Below are 21,230 nucleotides of genomic sequence, written 5' to 3'. Positions count from 1 at the left end.
AGTTGTAGAAAGAAAGAACATGACTCTTATTGAAGTTGCAGGAACTATGCTTGATGAAGCAAAGCTACCAACCTATTTTTGGGCTGAAGCTGTGCAGACTGCTTATTTTACACAGAATGCCACACTCATAAACAAGCATGGAAAAACACCATATGAGATGGTGAAGAAAAAGAAGCCAAATCTAAAATACTTTCATGTATTTGGATGCAAGTGTTTTGTTCTTAAGACTCATCCTGAACAGCTGTCAAAATTTGATCTAAAAGCTGATGACGGAATTTTTGTTGGATATCCACTTTCCACAAAAGCCTTCAGAGTCTATAATTTAAGAACAAGGGTTGTCGTGGAATCTATCAATATATCTTTTGATGATAAAAAGATTACTGGACTTGAAGATTTCAATGATCATGATCAGCTGAGATTTGAAAATGAAGATGTAAATTCTGATTCTGTAAATTCTGATGACCTAAATCCTAATCTTGTAAGTTCTGATGGGTTTAATTCTGATGTCATTGTAACTGTGGTAACTGTTCCAAAGGAAAATGCACCTGTTCAGGGGGAGCAAGCTGATGATCATACCACATCTCAAGACTCTCAAGAAGCATCAGAACCAATCACTGGCTCTTCAAGTTCTGATTCATCAACTTCTGATGAGCAAAATTCTGACAATTCTGGAAACTCTAATTCTTCAATTCCTGAAGGATCCATCTCAAATTCTGGAATCTCAGAGAGCATAACTTCAGGGGGAGTATCAGAAAATACTGATGGAGACAACATGGATCATGAGGGAGGATCTAGTTCTAGAGATCAACTTCGATCTGCAAGGAAGTGGACTAAATCACACACACCTGACTTAATAATTGAAGATCCTGAAGCAGGTGTCAGAACTAGAACATCAACAACAAATGAATGTCTCTATCATTCCTTTCTATCTCAGACTGAACCAAAGAAAGTGGAAAAAGCTCTTCAAGATGCTGATTGGGTGCAAACAATACAGGAAGAGTTAAATGAATTTGAAAGAAATAAAGTCTAGACCCTAGTGCCAAGACCAAAGAATAGGTCCATTGTTGGCACAAAATGGGTGTTCAGAAACAAAACTGACAGTGATGGCATAATAACATGGAATAAAGCAAGACTGGTTGCAAAAGGATATTCTCAACAGGAGGGTATTGATTATGATGAAACATATGCTCCAGTTGATAGATTGGAAGCTATAAGAATCTTTTTGGCTTATGCTGCTCACAAGAAGTTTAAAGTCTTTCAAATGGATGTAAAGAGTGCATTTCTCAATGGAGAATTAGAGGAAGAGGTATATGTTGAACAACCTCCAGGATATATAGATGCAAAATTTCCTAATCATGTCTACAGACTTGATAAAGCACTCTATGGCCTAAAGCAAGCTCCAAGAGCATGGTATGAAACTCTGGCACAATTTCTTGTGGAAAGTGGATTTACCAGAGGCACAATTGATAAAACTCTGTTATATATCAACCATGGCAAGGACTTACTTTTAGTCCAAATTTATGTTGATGATATCATTTTTGGTTCTACAAATGCCAAACTCTGTGAAAAGTTTTTAAAGCTAATGCAGTCAAGATATCAAATGAGTATGATGGGAGAACTTAGCTATTTTCTGGGACTTCAAGTCAAGCAAACTGAAGAAGGTACTTTCATTTATCAATCTAAGTACACCCGAAATTTACTCAAGAAATTTGGAATGCAAGACAGTTCAACTGCATCCACTCCCATGGCCACAGCCACAAAGTTAGATAAAGACACTGGAGCATCAGTAGATATTACTAACTACAGAGATATGATTGGCTTACTTCTATATTTGACTACAAGTAAACCTGATATCATGTATGCTACCTATCTCTGTGCAAGATTTCAGGCAGATCTAAGAGAACCTCACCTTATAGCTGCAAAAAGAATTTTCAAGTATCTTAAGGGTACTGCTGATTTGGGATTGTGGTATCCCAAAGAATCAGACTTTAATCTAATAGGTTACTCAGATGCAGATTTTGCAGGATGCAAAAGTGACAGGAAAAGCACAAGTGGTAGTTGCCAATTTCTTTGAGGCAGATTGGTTTCTTGGTTTAGCAAGAAACAGAAATCAATATCCACATCAATTGCAGAAGCAGAATATATTGCTGCAGGAAGCTATTGTGCACAGATTCTTTGGATGAAGAATCAGTTACTGGACTATGGGTTAGAATTTTCTAAAATACCTAATTATTGTGATAATCAAAGTGCTATTGATATGACAGGAATTCCAGTTCAACACTCAATGACAAAGCACATCAGCATTAGGTACCATTTCATAAGGGAACATGTGATGGAAGGTACAGTGGAATTGCATTTTGTTCCAACAAATCAACAACTAGCAGATATCTTCACAAAACCACTAGATGAAGCTACTTTTACAAGAATGGTAAATGAACTTGGAATGGTTTCAGGTTCTTTCTCAAAATCTGTTTAGTTTTTGTTCTCATACATCAGACTTTATGATCAGTGTTGGTACAGATTTTCTTATCTCAATGTAATCTGTGCTTAAATTGTAACATATTAAACACTACTTATTATCTAATATGATTCTATAAACTCTGAAAGTGTTTTGAATGTTCTGTGACTATTCAATCCAATGAGGATTTTTTTGTTAGATGCTGACTTAGTAGTCTTTAATAAACTATGTATCCCATGTTTGAATTATTTATTTATGTGGAAATCAATAACACAAGCAAATTCTGATTTTGATCTTAGTCAAATTTACTTCCTGTATCTTATTACTAAGTCACAAACTAGATTATTGCTTCTTATCTGTCAAATTCCGATGTTAGTAAATCTTAAGGATGAACTACATGTTTGATAAACCTCACTTATCTGAATAAAATAAAAAAAAATTGAAATGCGGTGCTCCTTTGAGATCTAGAGTAATTTATATGAAAGGGAAGATCCAAGTGCATTGCTGGTATTAAGTTATATGCATTAGAAAAGCAAATTAATTTTTCTTGGTGACTTTTCACATTCTCTGATTACTGGAGAAATATTCTGATAACAACATTAGTTCCGATGGCAGTTGTAACTCATTTACACTGAGAAGCCCTTGTCAAAAGAATTTCAAAAGATGCATAAAATAAGCACAAACAGTTGAGGTGGATTCTTGCATAAATTTATTCTACAGTAGACTTCACAATTCAAGACAGATTTTAAGCATTTTTCTTAGTTATGCCTTATTTCTAAGATATACTGAAGTTTATCAGACTTTAATCTTTATCTGATCATTTGTACATACACACACTATCACTCCATTTGAATGATGAAAATTACTGTGGTGATTAAGTTGTTTCTGATACACAGTTAAGTATTATTTGCATAAATTCTGAGGACAAGTTCTGATTATGTTATGATGATTAAACTCTGAAGAAACCAGTCAGTATTTGTGTGAAGAAACACAGAAACAGTCATTTACTTTTTGAGTACAGAAGCCATGTTCTGATGACCGTTATATTCTGATAATAGTCTAGTTCTGATGCAAATCCTGATGCTTGCGTGGCATTATTTATTTACTTGACTTATTTATTTACTGTAATGTTTATATTTCTCAGAAAAATAATTAAGTGCAATAGAACAGTAATAATTATTTGATTAATAGGTTGTGTGTTGGTTTTTTCATATGCATGTGTGCAATAATTACTGCACATTTCCCGTGCCCACTAATTACCGCCTTGACTATTTACTGCGCGACAGGTGTAACTATGCCGGTTTTATCAGACTTTAATCTTTATCTGATCATTTGCACATACACACACTATCACTCCATATGAATGATGAAAATTACTGTGGTGATTAAGTTGTTTCTGATAAACAGTTAAGTATTATTTGTATAAATTCTGAGGACAAGTTCTGATTATGTTCTGATAATTAAACTCTGAAGAAACCAGTCAGTATTTGTGTGAAAAAACACATAAACAGTCATTCACTTTTTGAGTACATAAGCCATGTTCTGATGACCGTTAAATTCTGATAAGAGTCAAGTTCTGATGCAAATCCTGATGCTTGCGTGGCATTATTTATTTACTTGACTTATTTTTGGTATTTACCGTAACAATTATATTTCTCAGAAAAATAATTAAGTGCAATAGAATAGTAATAATCATTTGATTAATGGGTTATGTGTTGGGTTTTGCATATGCATGTGTGCAATAATTACTGCACATTTCCTGTGCCCAATAATTACTGCCTTGACTATTTACTGCGTGACAGGTGTAACTATGCCGGTTTTACTTCCAAGTCGTTGAGTGGAAAGAGTATAAATATTAGAGATAAAAGATTATACGAATCTTTTACCTTCTCTCTTACTTTATCTCTTATTTCTTTTACTCTCTCTCTCTCTCTCTCTCTCTCTCTCTTTTTCTCTCTATTTTCTGACGGACTTTCTTACAGGCATTTTATCAAACACCTTGCGAACACACGATTTTCACTTGATTTTACACAAAAATGGCACCCACATAAGTTATTTTTAATGGTGCTAAGTTTGTTCCCAACAACTACTTAGCAATCTTGAGTAAGAATGCAGTTCCTTCAGAACTTCATTTCATCCAAGTTTTCTTGGCCCAAAGCAAAATTGGGTATGCTCTGACGCATCCCACAATAATCTCTGGGAAGTAGGTGCTGGAGTTTTGGCAATCTGGAATATATGACAATGGAGGAGAAACTCGGTCTCCAAGTATTGTGTTTACAGTTGGAGAAGATGAGTATATGGTGACTCTGTCCACAGTTCGAAAGGCTCTCCATTTACCAGAAAATTGCACTTACAGCTTAGCACCTGGAGAATCAGACCTTCAGGAGATGATGGCTAGTGTTGGGTATGAGAGCAGTTTATCCAAGCTTGGTCAACTGAAAAGACCATACATCAGGAGGGAATAGAGCTTTTTCTTTGATTGCATCACAAAGACATTTGCCAACAAATATTTTAACTTTGATGCCATTCCCATAATGAGTCAAAAAATCGGGTATGCACTCTTTCATCAGACTCATTTTGATTATGCATCTGCTATACTAGGTTTCATTGGTGATAGAATGAATGAGGATATGTATATAATCTACTTTGCTAGATTCTGTCAACTTATCTATACCTTTTGTTGTCCTGATAAGCCTCAACTGCTTAGTAAAACACTGGCACCACTTAAGTTGCATAAGAGAGCTTTTACTGATTTAATATCTGCTGATAACAAAAAGTCAGTACTTAGACCTCTTCAGATACCACAAATTGTCAAACAGATCGTAGTCAATTTTGACCCAAACACCTATACTACTATATTCTCTGATGTTGTACCAGCACAACCTCCACCAACCCAGCCTTTCAATACTCAACCAACACAATCCTCTCAACCACAACCATCAGCACCTACTGTCAGAACCTCACCTCTCAAGTCCAAATCTAAACCACACTCTGGTACATCTAAACAAGTGCCAGTTGTGAAATCTGCTACACCATCTAGGCCCAAAACCAAAAGAACTATCTCTGTGCCTAAATCTCCACCAAGGAGAAGAAGAAAGTTGATTCTGAGAGATGAATCTGATGAGAATGAACAAGTCCAGGTTCCTACATCAGAACCTGTGACATTAGAAGCTGAAGGGGTAACTCCTCAGAAACAGAATGAAGCTGAGGGTTCTGGGATTTTGAAAAGGAAAAGACCTTCAAGTTCTGATGCTGCTCAAGCAACACCTTCACCACCAAAGTCCAGATTAAAGAAAAGAGCTGGTGTTTATATGGCCCAGACTCAATCAGAAGATGTTGAAGAAGCTTTGGAAGGAGATCAGGAATCTCTGATCTCATCAGAACCTACAGTCATTGAAGCTTTGACATCAGCTGTAGAAGAATTTGTTCCACCTCCACCTCAACCTGAAGACACTGTTCAAGACACAGTGATCACACCTCCAATCTCTCCATTCAAAGAAACTGACCCAGTTGAAGATTCAGAGTTAAGTCCTGAAATTGACATTTACAGGTTGAATATTCCAACTGTTTTGTATCTGGAAGCACCACCAGCAAAAGAGTCAACTCCACCTTTTTCTCCAATACTAAATGTTGAAATTCCTACTACACCAATTCTGGATTTGGAACCTGAAGATCAGAATTTGGAAACAGATGAAGTTGCTCCAGAATCTCCTTCAGTTACACACACTCTGGTGTTATCAGAAGATGATGAGATTTTATCAAGTTCTGGAGACAGTGCTCCAGCAAGTGCTCCAGTCAATGCTCCAATTCTTGGCAAGGAGGCACTATTTAAATTTAATGAAGAAGATGCTCCTGTTCCTTGGGAGGACACTAACAGAGGAGTTGAATGGACAAAGAAGTGGAATGAACCTGACTTCATTCCCAGCCCAACTGTTCTGACTGATCATGTTGTAAAAGCTGATGAGTTGCTGATAAATTCTGACTTCAAAACACGACTTAAAGTCACTGCTCTCAGTACTAAAACTCTTCAAGGTCTACACTCCAAGTCTCAAGTGAAGTTTGACAGTCTCAAGGAGACAGCTGACAGACTTGTCCTGATGAATGACTTGGACAAGAAGAGGTTCATTAGACCCATACAAGAGAAAGTTGATGCTATTGCTTTAGCACAAGATAGGAAGCCATGTCAAATTAATGAAGTGCTGCAGAATCAAGCCTCTCAACAAACACAGCTCAATGAAATCCAATCTTCAGTGGAACTCCTTCTTTCTCTACTCCTGACAGATGATGCCAAAAAGGAGGAGAAGGTAGTTAAGTCCAAATGCTCAATTAGCAAGGCACTGAAGAAAAATGATGATTCTGAAGATGACCAGGGAAACCCTAGCAAGGGCAAAGGTCAAAGTCAAGGAAAGCAAGTTAGGAGAATTCCTATTCAGAAAGTACCTGATAGTAAGATTTATGATAAATCTACTATTCAGAAGAGTGATAAGGAAGGAAAGAAGACTTCAGCTACAGATCAAACTTTGCTGCTCAGAAGTTCTGAAATTGAAGATCAAGTTCTGACAGCAAGTTCTGATAATCAAATTTTGATGACAAAGTCTGATGTTCTCATTCAAGGTGGAAGTCAAGAATCGAAGAAATTCATGCAAACCTTAAAGTTCAAGAGAAAGAAGGCAACCTTCTTTTACAAGGATCCTAAGATTCAAGCCTTAGATGAGGAACTTGCAAAAAGACTGTTCCTTAAGGATAATCTAGGAGTGGATTTAGAGGAACTTAGAGAAGAAGAAGCAAGATTTAATGCTGAAAAGTCAAAACTACAGTCTAAAGCTTCTAATACAAAGAAGCGTCCCAAACCTAAGGAGAAAGGTATAGTAATAAAAGAAAATTATGCTTCAGAGTCTACAAGGTCAAGGATAAGGTTTCAGACTACTCTTGATCCTAAAGATAAAGGAAAAGGCAAAGTTGGTGAAACTATGAAGAAGCAGAAACAAAAGATATCTCAAACTCTGATAGACTCTGGCTATCAAGTCACAGATGCTTTTAATGATGCTACAATTAAAGAAGTACCTGAACCAATTTTGAAAAGAAGAAAACTGACAGAAGAAGCCAACACAACCTTTAACATTGCTCAAGTTGTTCAGAGTCAAGAAGCTCAGATTTTAGAAAATACTGAAGAAGTTGCAAATCAAATAGATGCTGCTGAAGCTGGAAAATCTGGAGATTTGAAGAAAACACTTTCAATCTCTAACAAGGCTCAAGTTGACATAGACAACTTAACACTTGATCAGAAAAAGAAGCTGCTATGGAACAAAGCTACTCCAGTGGAACCTAAGACCAATTTAATGTTGAATCAGCTTGTATCTTTTGTGTTAGACCTAAACAAGCTAAAGACAAGTCTGGGTTAGGTTATGACAAAGAAAAGAGATGAACTTGAGTAGAAGTTACTCTCAAAGATCCTTTCATTTTGACAGACAAACCATATGAAGAAATCAAACAAAAGTACCTTGACAAAGTGCTGTCTGCTCAAATTGTCATGGATACGCATGATGAATCAGAAGATAAAGAAAAATTGATCCTGTTTCTCAATGATGGCAGAACTTACAGACTAGCAGATTCTGATGTGCTAAAGAAGTCTGTCAAAGAGCTTCATATTCACTACCTTCTGGAAGTAAAATCTGATGTTACAAGAAGATGGCCAGATTACATTTTGAAGGCTATAAGAGATCTTCTCAGAATTTCAGGTGCAAAAGCTTCTGAATATATTCCAAAAATCACTGCAGATGATGGAAGGGAAGTTTCTATGAAGAAGAAGTCTGCCAAGATTGAAGTAATTCTGAAGGGAAAGTGTCTATGCTACAATGAAGACTCTTCACATCCCAGAGTTATTAGAATTGGAGATGGGCTTGGAAGAACATCAATTCCTGCACTCAGAGCAACATTTATCAGATTGGTGATAATGAAGATGAAGAACTGATGCAAGTCAAAGCACAGTTAGTTGAAGTTCTGAGAAATGTTGAGGACAAGCTGGTAACAGACTTTACAAGGAATCACTATGGATTCAGATTGATCCAGTGATATTGGTAAAGCTACATGTATTGTAAGTTGTATTTAGCTGTTTAAAATAATATCTCATTGCATTTGTACTTAAATGTTTTTGACATCATCAAATCTGTTAACTTGTATATTTTTCATAATTTACAAGTTGGGGGAGATTGATAGATATATTTGTGATGTCATGTCTAATCTGATTTATTTAGTTTCAGAACTTAATATCAGAACTTAACCGAAAATCAGAACTTGTTGAAGACAAGAAGTTATCAGAACTTAAGGCGTCAGAACTTTTATCAGGACTTGAGTGCGGGTACACTTCAGATAAGGAAAACAACTGATTTATAGGAGATGATCTGGATTAAACAAGTAAATATATGCATGAAGAATTGGACAGCTATAGGACTGCAGTAGATAATCTCTGATTGATGTATTCTTGGAAACAGAATCATTATCATATCAATTAGTAGTTATCTTGTAACTGTGTATTATATATAAACATAGACTAGGGTTTACACTATAAGTGTTATCATTTACGAGAATATTATTCATTGTAACCCTAGCAGCTCTTAGTGATATCATACATCACTGAGAGAGTAGATTAAACCTACTGTAACAGAGTTTATTATATTGAATAAACTTGATTATTGTTACATATCTATATTCTAAGTCGATTTGATTATATAAACACTATATTCAACCCCCTTCTATAGTGTTGTGTGACCTAACAAGTTGCTACAAAATGTACATCAGATTCTATCCAGATAAAGGATAAATATATTGATGATGATGGTGATAAGAATAATCCAGTTACAAATGTTCAAATTGCTTCTATTGCTCAACAACCTCAACATTCCAAGAAGACTGATCATTCAGGACAAAGAAAGTCTACTGGTGTTCAAAAAGCCAAGCACAAGACTACTGCTGGTGCTCCTGAGGATGATGATGTTACAATCTCTAATTTAGCATATGCTAAGAGATTATTCTTTCCTTACAGGCATAAGGAAATAAGTGAAGAGATTGTCTTGTACTACAAAGATAAGAGGTTTGAGCAAAAGAATGCTAGGAGTGCTCTTGGGTATATAACTGAAGAATTTCTTGATCTAACACCTGAAGAAGCGGTTATGCAACAAAAGGAGTTTTTGGCTCAAATTGAAGCTGAAGCTAACACTTTTACGGGAAAAGGAAAAAGAGGTGGTAGATCTGCAAGAGTGAGAGGAAGAGGAAGAGGTGGAAGAACTTCTAAATCAAGTCAAGTGACTGCATTCAACTCTACTTTTCTGAATTTTCTTTCCAGAGAAGGTTATGTTCCTGTACATGGAAATGAAGAAGATAAAGAAGTTCAGAATCCAGAAGAGTAATACCAAGGAATAAAAGATCAGCCACTGACATTGATCAAGCTTATAAAGCAAATCAGAATGTAACTCCTGATGCAGACATAAATCCCGAGGTAAAAGTAGATCCTGATGCTGTAAACCTAATAACTGATTTTAACTCTGATGAAAAAGTGATCAAAACATTAAATGAATCAGCACCTTCTCCAGTAATCACTCCTCATATTTCAGAGGTTGATGAAAAAGAAAAGAGTGATAGAAGGGAAGCTGATCAAGCATGCAAAGAATATTTACAGAGAGTTTTAAAATCAAAGAGGGAGCTATGGCATAAAGAAAAAGGGAAGACTCATGATTTGTCTTCAAACTATGCCCCTCTCAGCAAGAAGAATTAAAATATGGAAAGATATTCATACATTCGATTATCCTAAAGGGTTCAAGCATGTTGAATTTGTGTCAGCTAGAATAAGAGATTCTATTTCAGAACAAGAAGATGTTGAAAAGTCCATCAAGAAGCCTTCTTGGGTAGAATACAATGAAAAAACTGAAACTTATCAAATCTCGAACCAGAGGAGGCATTGGTCATTCTAATATAGAGATTTTAAGTTCTGATCTGCTGGATACAAATACTCTGACAGAAAATCTTGGTGAAAGAATTTCTCCTTCACATCTTGAGAAAGTTATAGCTGTAAAGATTGTTCATAGAAAGATAAATGATAATGATGTCAGAGAAGAGATTTTGTACTTTTTCAGGGATGTTAAATTAAAAAGCTTTACATTGCAGCAACTCTTAATGAAGATTATGACAAAAATGAAATATATTCACTATCTTCTTAGAGTTGAGAACAATGTCACCAGAAACTGGTCTTCTATGATACTTGAAGTCATCAGAAGAAGAGTCATGATAAAAGATGATAAATACAATGGTGATTTTGTTCCTGAGTACAGAACTTATACTGGTCAAGAAATGCAGATGAAAAAGGGAGATGCAGTACTACAAGTTTTTCTCAACAGTCCTCAGTTATCCTTCAGTCCTGATCATGAAGATGTCAGTTTAAGCTTCATGTTGATCGGTGATCTTGAGATAAGCAAAAGCTCAATTTCTAAGTTGAGATCAGCCATCTATCAGCTTGGAGAAGACACTGAAGAAAAGAGAGAGTTGAAGAAAAAGCTTGTTAAAGTCCTACGAGACAAGGAGGAAGAAAGATTGAAAAACTTTCTTGGAACAACTATCAGTTATCTGAAGATACTGAAGTAAGCTTTACTCCTTGTACATTTTGTAGATTGGTTTTGGCATAATTGAGGATAGAATTTATGCTTCATTACATTAAGCATAAATTGGAGGAGATTGTTACATATTGAATTCTCAATGATCAGAAGAAGCTCAGGATCTGGCTGTTCGGGTGTCATCAGGAACTGATGTGTCATCAGGATTTGGCATATCATCAGTATTTGGATGTCATCAGTATTTGAAGACAGTCTGCTTAAAGAATTTGTTCTGTTCCTTGTAATATGGAGCAGAAATCATTTACGTCTGAGTTATAGGACTTTATCTATTCAATTGAAGATATGTATCAGTTTCAGTTAGCTTTTGATAATGCATATCTTAGATTGATTTGTTGTAGCTGTGTAGTATATAAACACAGTTTAAGTCATCACTTAGTGTATCGATCTCGAGTATCATTCGACCTAGCAGCTCTCAAGAACATCAGTATTTCTTGAGAGGATTTTGTAACAGTTTTTATCTGAAATATAAAAAACTGTTATATTTTATTACTTGTTCGAAACATTTATACAATTGTATCCAACCCCCCTTAAATAATTGTATCCTCACTGGGCAACAATTATTGTATACATACTCCTACATACCAGAAAAAATATTAATTATAATTCATTAAGGAGGTAAAAATCTTAATTTTGTACAAATAAAAATATATAGATTACACAGCAAGATGAGTGAGTAAATTTTGTAAGACTCTTAAATAATTAAGTAATTGTGTTGGTTCAATATATTTTTACCTTCCGTTCATTTTTAGACTTCTAAATTTTTAATCTGAGTAAGTATGAGTTTGTCCTGAGCTAGACTTAAAATCTGATTTTATTCGACGAATGAAAAATCAACTCGTGAATAAGTTTGATTATGTGTACTCAGTCGATATTTTGGCTAAAATATTCGAGTTTTAGAGCAATAATTTGGATTAGTCGGGCAGTAACAAAAAAAAAATTAAAATTTGATTTAATATAAATAATATATTAAATGTAGTGCTTTTATTATTTGTTATTAAGTATATTTTTAAAATAAAAAAATTAGTGCTGATAGTTTAATTAAATTAGATAATATTCATTTTTATATCCTTATTTTGAAAATTATATATATATTTTTCATGATATTTTTTTTGAGTGCACTTCATTTGTTATTAGTTTTTAAGAGGGAATGCCAATTTTTTATTAGTTTTAAAATATCTTACACTCTTATTCAATTTACCCATTGTTCTTCAATTTGTTTCACTCATCTCACATATATAAATCCACTTAGTCAACCTATGCGTTAACAATTGATAAGTGAGACGAATTAGTATAATAATATATTTATATATTAAATAAAATTAATTATTATAAAAATATGATTTAAAATTTTAGATTATTTATGTTGATCAATTTTTTTACATTATAATTTAAAATATTTTTTTATTTTGTCATTTTTTATATTGTAAATCAAATTTAATATGATTTATGTAAAAAAATATGAAATACTATTAATGTTTTTGTATAATACGAATTAGTAAATTGTGTTTTTTTGAAAAAAAACTTATTAAAAATACAGAATTATTATTTTTAAATATATCCAGAATTTCAGCGAGATTCCCCATTCAGGTGAGTATTGGAAATGAAAAGAATCTCCGTTCAGGGTGGCGGGTGGGTTCGGGAATAACACTTCCTGACCCCAAAGTGACCCGATGCATATCCCTATAAACAAACTATAAATATTTTTGTTATAATAATATAGTTTTAATTTTTTTTAGTAATTAAGTTTATATACCTTAATCTAAATATCTAATTTCAAAATTCTCGGAGTGAGCGAGAACCGAGAATTGAACTTACGATAAAAAAAATAAATTTTCACCACTTAAGTTATCTATATGTATGAAAAGAAAAAAAAAGATAATACAATGATGACCTTTATTGTCATCTAATTTTTATTACATATTTATTTATTTAAAAGTTTATGAAATGTAATTAAATTTATAAAAACGTATAATTCATTATTACGTAATTGTTGTATGAATATAAAATAAAGTTAAAATAATCATATAACGTATTTAAAAATTATTTTTTTATAGGCGCAAGTTCGTTCGAGATAATATTTCGATATAAATACAGGCTCGTACCTCGCACGAGCTTTTACGCTTGTTTATTATAATGGGATAATGTCTTGTTAGTCCCAAAATAGGGGTTAATAAGCTAGAAAGGGGGGGGGGGGTTGAATAACTTATAACCTTTTTAAATTTTAGAGCTTGGCGTTTTCAAATTTTCTTTACCGTTTAAAATTTGTTACTTGTAAACAAGTAAGCTGAGTGCGGAAATATAAATCGGTAAAGATGTAGAGTGCGAGACAGTCGATTTTATCGTAGTTCGCGGTGGCTGACTGTCACAAATGGAGTCCACTCACCCCTAGTCCAGTCCCCGAGCTCCTCCCCAGACTCGAGATTTTCTCCACTATAAAGAAACTCCTTTATAGCAGGCGGAGAAGCCTTTACAACACTATGTATTTATTTTGGACCTTAACTACCCGCTAATTCCTCAAAATACAATAGCAACACCTACCATACTAATCTTGGAACGTAACTCCCCGTTACTTCCTCACAATCTAAGTAGAACCCTTGCAAACTTATCTTGGAGCGTAACTCCCCGCTACCTCCTCAAAACTATAAAAACCCTTTGCGTAGACTTTCTATCTACACCCTTTGCCGGTCTTGGATCTTAGATCAGGACTTGGCTCTTTCCTCCTCATCACGATGCGTAGACACCCAACTCCCCGTTGGCGTGTTTAAGACTTGGGTCTTAGAGCGAGAATCACCTCACTTCACTTCACCTCACGTTAAAGGATATAATACAAGCACTACGACTTATTAAATCCCTTAAGTAAGAAAGAAGGTTGGATTAGTATATAATAATACTAAACCGAGAGATAATTCAATATCTTAAATAATATGCAAAATATAAAACACAACAGGGGCATTTTAAATACAAGCACTATTAAGATATTAAATATAAGGCCGAATATAGTTTAAGGCCAAATAATAATTACTTGAATAAAATTCAAGTGTATCTTGTTTGTTATTAAAATGTTTCGGGAGAAATATAACAAATAGTTATAATGGCTTTTTAACAAACTAAGATAAAAAATTTAATATAAATGAGGAGACTTTATATCGTATATTAAATTATACGAATATTCCTCGACTCAGAATTAAGGTTGGTTTCAACTTCAAGAACAAAGTAAGTAAGGCTCATGTATATCTCTAATTGAAGTAGATGAGATTTATGCGAGTAACCTTGAACTTAGTGTTCGAAGTGATTTTAACTTCTTTAAATCAACGAGGAAGTCTTGTTTATATCTCTAAATAATATAGTGAGATTTATACAAGTTGCGTTCTACTCGGATTCGAAGTTATAATAAACTTACTAATACTCAACGAGAGATATTTTGCTTATGCCTCTTATAATTATAACGAGACTTATACAAAAATTTGTAACCTCGGAATTTAGTTAATTTAAGTCTCTGTTGGGTAATGAATACAACACAGGGGGGGGGGGGGTTGAATATGTTTTAAACAATTTTAATGGCTTTTTGAACTTTTAAAAACGGTGAACAAAGTAATCTGTATTGTAGAGATAATATGCTTTAACAGAATAATTGAAACATGCACAGAAACACACTTATCTTCCAAAACTCACTTAATTTTATATTAAAATCAAGCTAGTGTTTTGCTACAAATTTTCGGGTTCCTTTTTGATAAAGAACTCATTTTCTCTCTTAAGAGTTAAAAGATTTTTGATCTATTTGTTACAACTGAAATAAACCGTCCAGTGTTTACTGTATAGGACAGTAACCACTGGTTTTACACAGCATGCAATATTATGAACTAAACCCTACTTTAACTTAGCTAAAAAATTTCTATTTTTGGCTTAGTATATCTTTGCAAATCATGCATGTCTGTGACTTTTCATTGTCAGTTAATCTTGGCCTTTGATCTTGTACTCTTCAAGCTGCTTTTGTAGACTTTTCAAATCAGTGATTGATTTGTTTGTTGATTGATAATCTTGGATATTAAACTGATCTGCATTCTGTACTTGAGCCTTACATCGAGATCTCCAGTTAGTTATATAGAGAACTCGAGATCTCGATTAGTATACCGACTTATGGAGATCTCTAATTACTTTATGGTCATTTGACTTATCTAAGTCTCTGAGTTCTCTATAAGAGAATTTGGCTTGTCGAGATCTCTCATCTTCATGTCTTCATTTTGACTTATCGATATCTCTGAGTTCTCTAGTGGTAGATTGACTTATCGATATCTCAGAGATCTCTGGTGACAAATAGACTTATTGATACCTCAGAGATCTCTAGTGAAGAAATGACTTGTCAATCTCCAATCTTCATATGTTCAATTTGGCTTGTTGATATCTCCGAGTTCTCTAGTAGCTTTTCTTGACTCCTCGATAAGTTATTTTGGAGTTCTCGAATGACTTCTCTATAACACTTAATCTGTGACTTGTAGACTTCTTGACTTAGAATGTTTTTCACAAAACCGATTTATTCAACTCCAAGCTTCTTCACACTTTCTCTGAGGCGATCTTCATGATCTTCTTTCAGAGTTTATTCTTAGGCTTGAGACTGTTTACATGAAAAATACCCCAGTCTAATCTAATTACACTTTTACAGACTTAAGGATTACAATACAAAATACAAACTTAGATTATCATACAACTTACTTAGAATTGTCAATTTGACTTAGTCTTGTTACAACACAGGCATTTCTTGTACAACAATCTCCCCCAATTTGGGAGAAAATTGCTTATCACAAATTCATGCATGTTAACAAGACTAATCCCAAGCTACAACGAACAATTAAACTTTACATACAAATTGACAGAAATACATCATTTGACATTGAGTGGTTATAGAAGTTTTAACAAATGTATTTGTTACATGAATTCCTCATAACTAGGCTCCTTTCTAATGAGATCTTTAAGAGTTACTAACACTTCCATCTCTTCTAGAATTTCAATTCCTCTCAAAGCTTCCAATAGTTTAAGCCAGTCATCTAATGAATAACCGTTTAAATAACCAGCTCTAAATTTGGAGAATCTGCCAACTTTTATGTTCAGAAAATGTCCATCTTTGGAGAGTCTTCTATCCCTTTTGCTTTAAGCTCATTTGATCTTTTCTCAATTCGTGCTAGTTCTTCTGCATATTTCCTATCTCTTTCTTCCTTTTCAGCTTTTTCCCTTGCAATTTTCTCATCTCTTTCTCTCACCCATACACTATATACAGCTTTTCAAAACCTTGTGATTGTATCCTTATCCTTCATCAAACTGATCACTCTTTTAAATTATGTGGTTGAAAGAGTGTCCATTAAGTTACTGCCAAGTAGAGTGAAAGACCCATCATCATAGTAAATTATTACTTCTGTATATGATACTACCCAAACTCTGACTATTTCTTCAGCTAGCTGTTAAAAATATTCTTCATCTGTGAAGCACCAATTTAGTGGCAGAAAGTCAGATTGATCATAACAATTCTGGAGTGATCTTTCATTAACTTGCAGTTGCTTTGTTTTTCTCCCAATAAATATAAAGTGTGTCTTAGTTGGAGGTTTATATGAAGGTAAGGTTGTGATTTTCTTCAAGCTAGTTTGGCTGGTAATGATTGGGATTTTGAGAAGTGAATTTGCAGTTGGCTTGTATATAAATTTTGGCTTAGAGGTGAGATATGGTTGAGTGTTTAAGCTAAAAGGTTTGGTAGGTTGAGCTTGGTTAATTTAGATTTTTAGGGTTTGTTGTGGTTCTGAGCCATATTGCCTTTTCTTTTTCCTTCTTTCTTCTCCTTTCTTCTTGTCATCTCCATTCTTTTCATCCTACCTTTTGTCATTGCTATCAGTTGCCTTTGAAGACTGATTTGGATTTGAGCCAAAAGGTTTTTTCTCATCATGCTTCTGTTTATCATCATCATCCTTGATATCTTTTAAATTAAATTGCGTGGTTGGCAACATGGTGTCAGGATTCAGAAGGTATTTGTGTAAGATCTTTATCATCTCCACATCTTCAGCCTTTTTGTTCTTTTTGTATTTTAGATCAGACTGAATAGTCATGATCATCCTCATGTTTGATCTAACATAGTTTTTAGGAACAGTTAGCTATTTGCATTATTTGGTTCTTGGGCAGATGTAGGCCACTTCTCTATTTGGGTATAGATAGGATTCATGAAAAGCTGCTATCTGTACATTTTTAAGCTCATAAAGAAGTTGAGTGTCCTCTATGATGAATACATGCACCTTGTCAATCACAACATCTAGTTCAGATGCCCTTAGAGTTCTGAGAATTGACAGAGATACTTGAAGACATCTATCTACTTGTTAGGACGAAAACACGCGCTAATATTCACGTAAGTATACACGATCGTAAGTAATATAGATTATTTTTAGTTCATTCCCACATAGACTGGTTTAGGTTAATTTCAATCAATGTACTTATGCATCAATAGTATGGTTATTATTCAATGCTAAGACGATTAACAAATTGAGATTATTTATAACTACGATTAACTAAGAGATTATACTAACAACATTAACTAAGAGATTGAAAAGGATTGATTACTATATGACACAAACATGGGATTCTAACTTCATTACTACTTCAAACAATAGCCTCTTTGTTCTTCACCTTAGCATGCAATAGTGATGACACTAATCAGATAACATGAAACTGATAAACGCCAATTTTCGTTGTACGAATACCATACTACCAGACATCCACAAAATAGATAGAAGCTAAATAGACACCGATTATATTGAGACCCTATATGTCTATAGAATTTGACAACATAATGGTTTAATGCGCAAGTTATCTATCATGATTACATAGGGCAAATAAGATGGTTAAAATTACCTACGAATCATGCATATCAAATACATAAACCTATGCTAGCATGGCAAGTTCTAAACCCCTAAATTCACTTTCGCTTCATTAGAGATTAACACGCTATCTTATAAGTTTGCGACGCTCATAAGACGAATAAGCACAACCAATACTAGGTTACCATACAATCACCACACACTAAGACATCGAAACAATTTAACTAAAGAAATCCATAAGTAAATCCGCTAGAACCCCATGATAACAATTAGCCCATAATCGGACTCATCATTTAACGTGGGTTTGATGAAAGCATGGTATAATAAACGTAGTCTTTATACCGAATAAATAATAAAACCAAGTACGTTACACAAGAGTATAGGTTCATAATTAAGAAAACTAGCATCCAAGATTACAACTTAAAACAAAGAATCACAAAAATAAACTAGATCCTCTTCGCCTTGGTTGAATTGTGTTATACGGTCTTCTTACGCCTTCTCCTTAAGCTCTGGTACGTCTTCTTATGAAAAATAATCATAAGGTTTTATTATATATGCTGTAGAATCAACCGGGGCTTCAAACTCTCAGAATCCAAGTAGAAACAGAATTTTGTCATCCTGATCTGGCGCGGGCGCGTGCTTCACCAGCGCGGGCACGCTGCAATTCTGCATCCCGACACGGCCGCGTGCTACTATAGCGCGAGCGTGCTGACCTTTTGGAAAAAATACTGATTTTTATTTTCTTGCATAGTTTGAGCTAGCGATCTATGAGAAAACTCCCGAGATATCTTCCTAACACCAATTTAGCACCAAAACAATGCTAAATCTCCTGATTCTTTTATTTATGCCTGAAATGCAAAACACTATAAAAACACATCAAAAACACAAATAACTTGAGTACAAAAACATCAATTCAAGCCTTTATAGGACATAATAAGTGGACATAAATGCCACTTAACACACCCCCAAACTTGAACCGATGATTGTTCTCAAGCATAAACAGACTCAAAGAACAAGAAAGAAAAAATGCATGAATGCAAACTATATTAATGCAACGATCCCCTAAGATTAACAAAAACCAACCGACGAGCAACATCTTCACAAATGCAGTTATTCGCACAAAGATCAATCAAACCCCACAAATTAACTAACAAGCTAGAATCGTGCGTGTGTGCAAATTCTTACAGATATACTATTGCAATTAGATCAACAATCATGACTCACTACTCATCAAGGCAATCACAAGGTTATAAATAGACTAAAATCTAAACTCAAAATGACTTATAACACTTCAATTCTTATATCGGAGTTATACATGGATTCATGCCTTTATTGCTAACACATAAACAACACAAATATGCTTATTTGACCGTGCAATGAGTGAGGTCCATAAAAGACTTATACAATAATACCCATGTAGCGAGTGTTAGGGTAGTAGATCCCAAACTATAAAAGCCTTAGGTCAGTAAGCACAAAGTCTCCTAAGAACTTAATAACTCGAGTACTAAAGAGCCTACTCGTGATCAATTATGCATAATACATATTTTTTTTTCTTCTTCTTATTTCTTCTTCTTTTTTTTCTCTTTTTTTTCTATATTTTTTTCACAAATTTCTGAACGAGTGCATTTCGCTCCATCTCGTTCAACCCTAGACTACTCATATAAAATGAGCCAGCTACTAGCCATTTGACACCTAGCCATAACAACTAGTAATGAAATCTAATTTTTTTACTCCAACTTTTAAATATACAGGTTATTTTATCATTAAGAGAATATCCTAAATTCTAAATATAAACATGTGATTAAACCTCGACAAACAAACAATGACCATGGTCTAGCCCTTAAGCAACCTATAAGACTTAGTGAAATTATAATTGTCTCTAGCATGCATATCAACTCGATATGACTTATCATCACTATACTAGCATCAATATCACAAATCAATTGGAAAAACCAACTTAAGGGATCATGTTATAATGCAAATGCATGAACTATATGAACAAACTATCATGTAAAAATAAAAAAAACTACTATATGGCAAATATACAACTATATGAACTAAATTAGCATGAATATGCAAACTGTATGCGACTCACACATAACATATAATCCTTAACTACTACCCCCAAACTTAAAATATTAACTGTCTCTAGTGAAGGTAATAGTAAGGAATCAAGCATACCTACTCAGAATCAGGGTCATCACCCTCGACGGGTGGAGTGTCAGGAGTGTCTGGAGGTGGATACACAGAGTCCTCACCAAATACCGGCCACTAGATGTCAACTCCCGTGGCTTTGAATGCAATCCCCAATGCCTGGGTAAGGTCCTGTGCAAAGTGACTATGGATGTCATACATCACATCCATCCTCCTCATCAAGCGCCTATACTGCGCTGAACTCATACCAGCACTGCCCTGTGCTTCCTCCTGCTGCTGTTGCTGTGATGGATCGGCCTCCTCACCCAACTGAGCTCTCCAAGCTGCTCTACGGACCTGCGAAGAACCACCATCATATGTCTGATCAGCTGGCCTTCCCTCTGGCAGATGGTCATAAGAATATCCAAGCCCCTTAGGATCGGGCTTCCCACCATACCACTCCTGCATACTCAACAGCGTCGAACTATCGATCGGGGCACTAAGGAGCTGCAGCTGCTCATGTGCGGGCTAATGAACTCCAACTGCCACACACAGCTTTGTCACAATGGACGCATAAGGTGTAGAACCCGTAGTACTGCCTCGTAGAAACCTCAATATGCCCGGATGAATTACCATCCCAAGATCCATATAATCTCCCTGAAGAATCCCCCTTAATAACCGTGCACACTCCACCGTAATATCATGCACGTGAGAAGATGGCATGATGTTGGCACAAATAAGAGAATTACATGCACGTGCAAACCTGTTCATGCACAAGGCATGGAAAGTGGCATACTCGTTCGAGCCTTTCTTAAACTTCCAGTGAGTCTCAGGCACACAAAGGGTCGCCACGATCAAATCCAAGTTAAAATCAACCCCCGTCTTCTCATTCCAATTCTCCTATTCTGGCCTCCTCTCGGGCTGCTCAATCACCCTCCGAATCGCCTCAGCACTATAGTCTACAGTCATTCTCATTCCCCTTACCATAATGAAACCGTTCTTCTCCACCTTTGCATTCGCGTAGAACTCGCGAACCACACTCATAGTTACCGCAGCGGGTGCCTCACAAAAAGCTATCACCCCATCTCCACAATCATCTCCAACAACTTACCATCCCTCCCCGAT

The sequence above is a fragment of the Apium graveolens genome, chromosome 8, assembly GCF_009905375.1.
Source record: "Apium graveolens cultivar Ventura chromosome 8, ASM990537v1, whole genome shotgun sequence".
Taxonomy (NCBI): Eukaryota; Viridiplantae; Streptophyta; class Magnoliopsida; order Apiales; family Apiaceae; genus Apium; species Apium graveolens.
The sequence above is the reverse complement of the archived record's forward strand: the minus strand, read 5'-3'. Positions refer to the sequence as shown.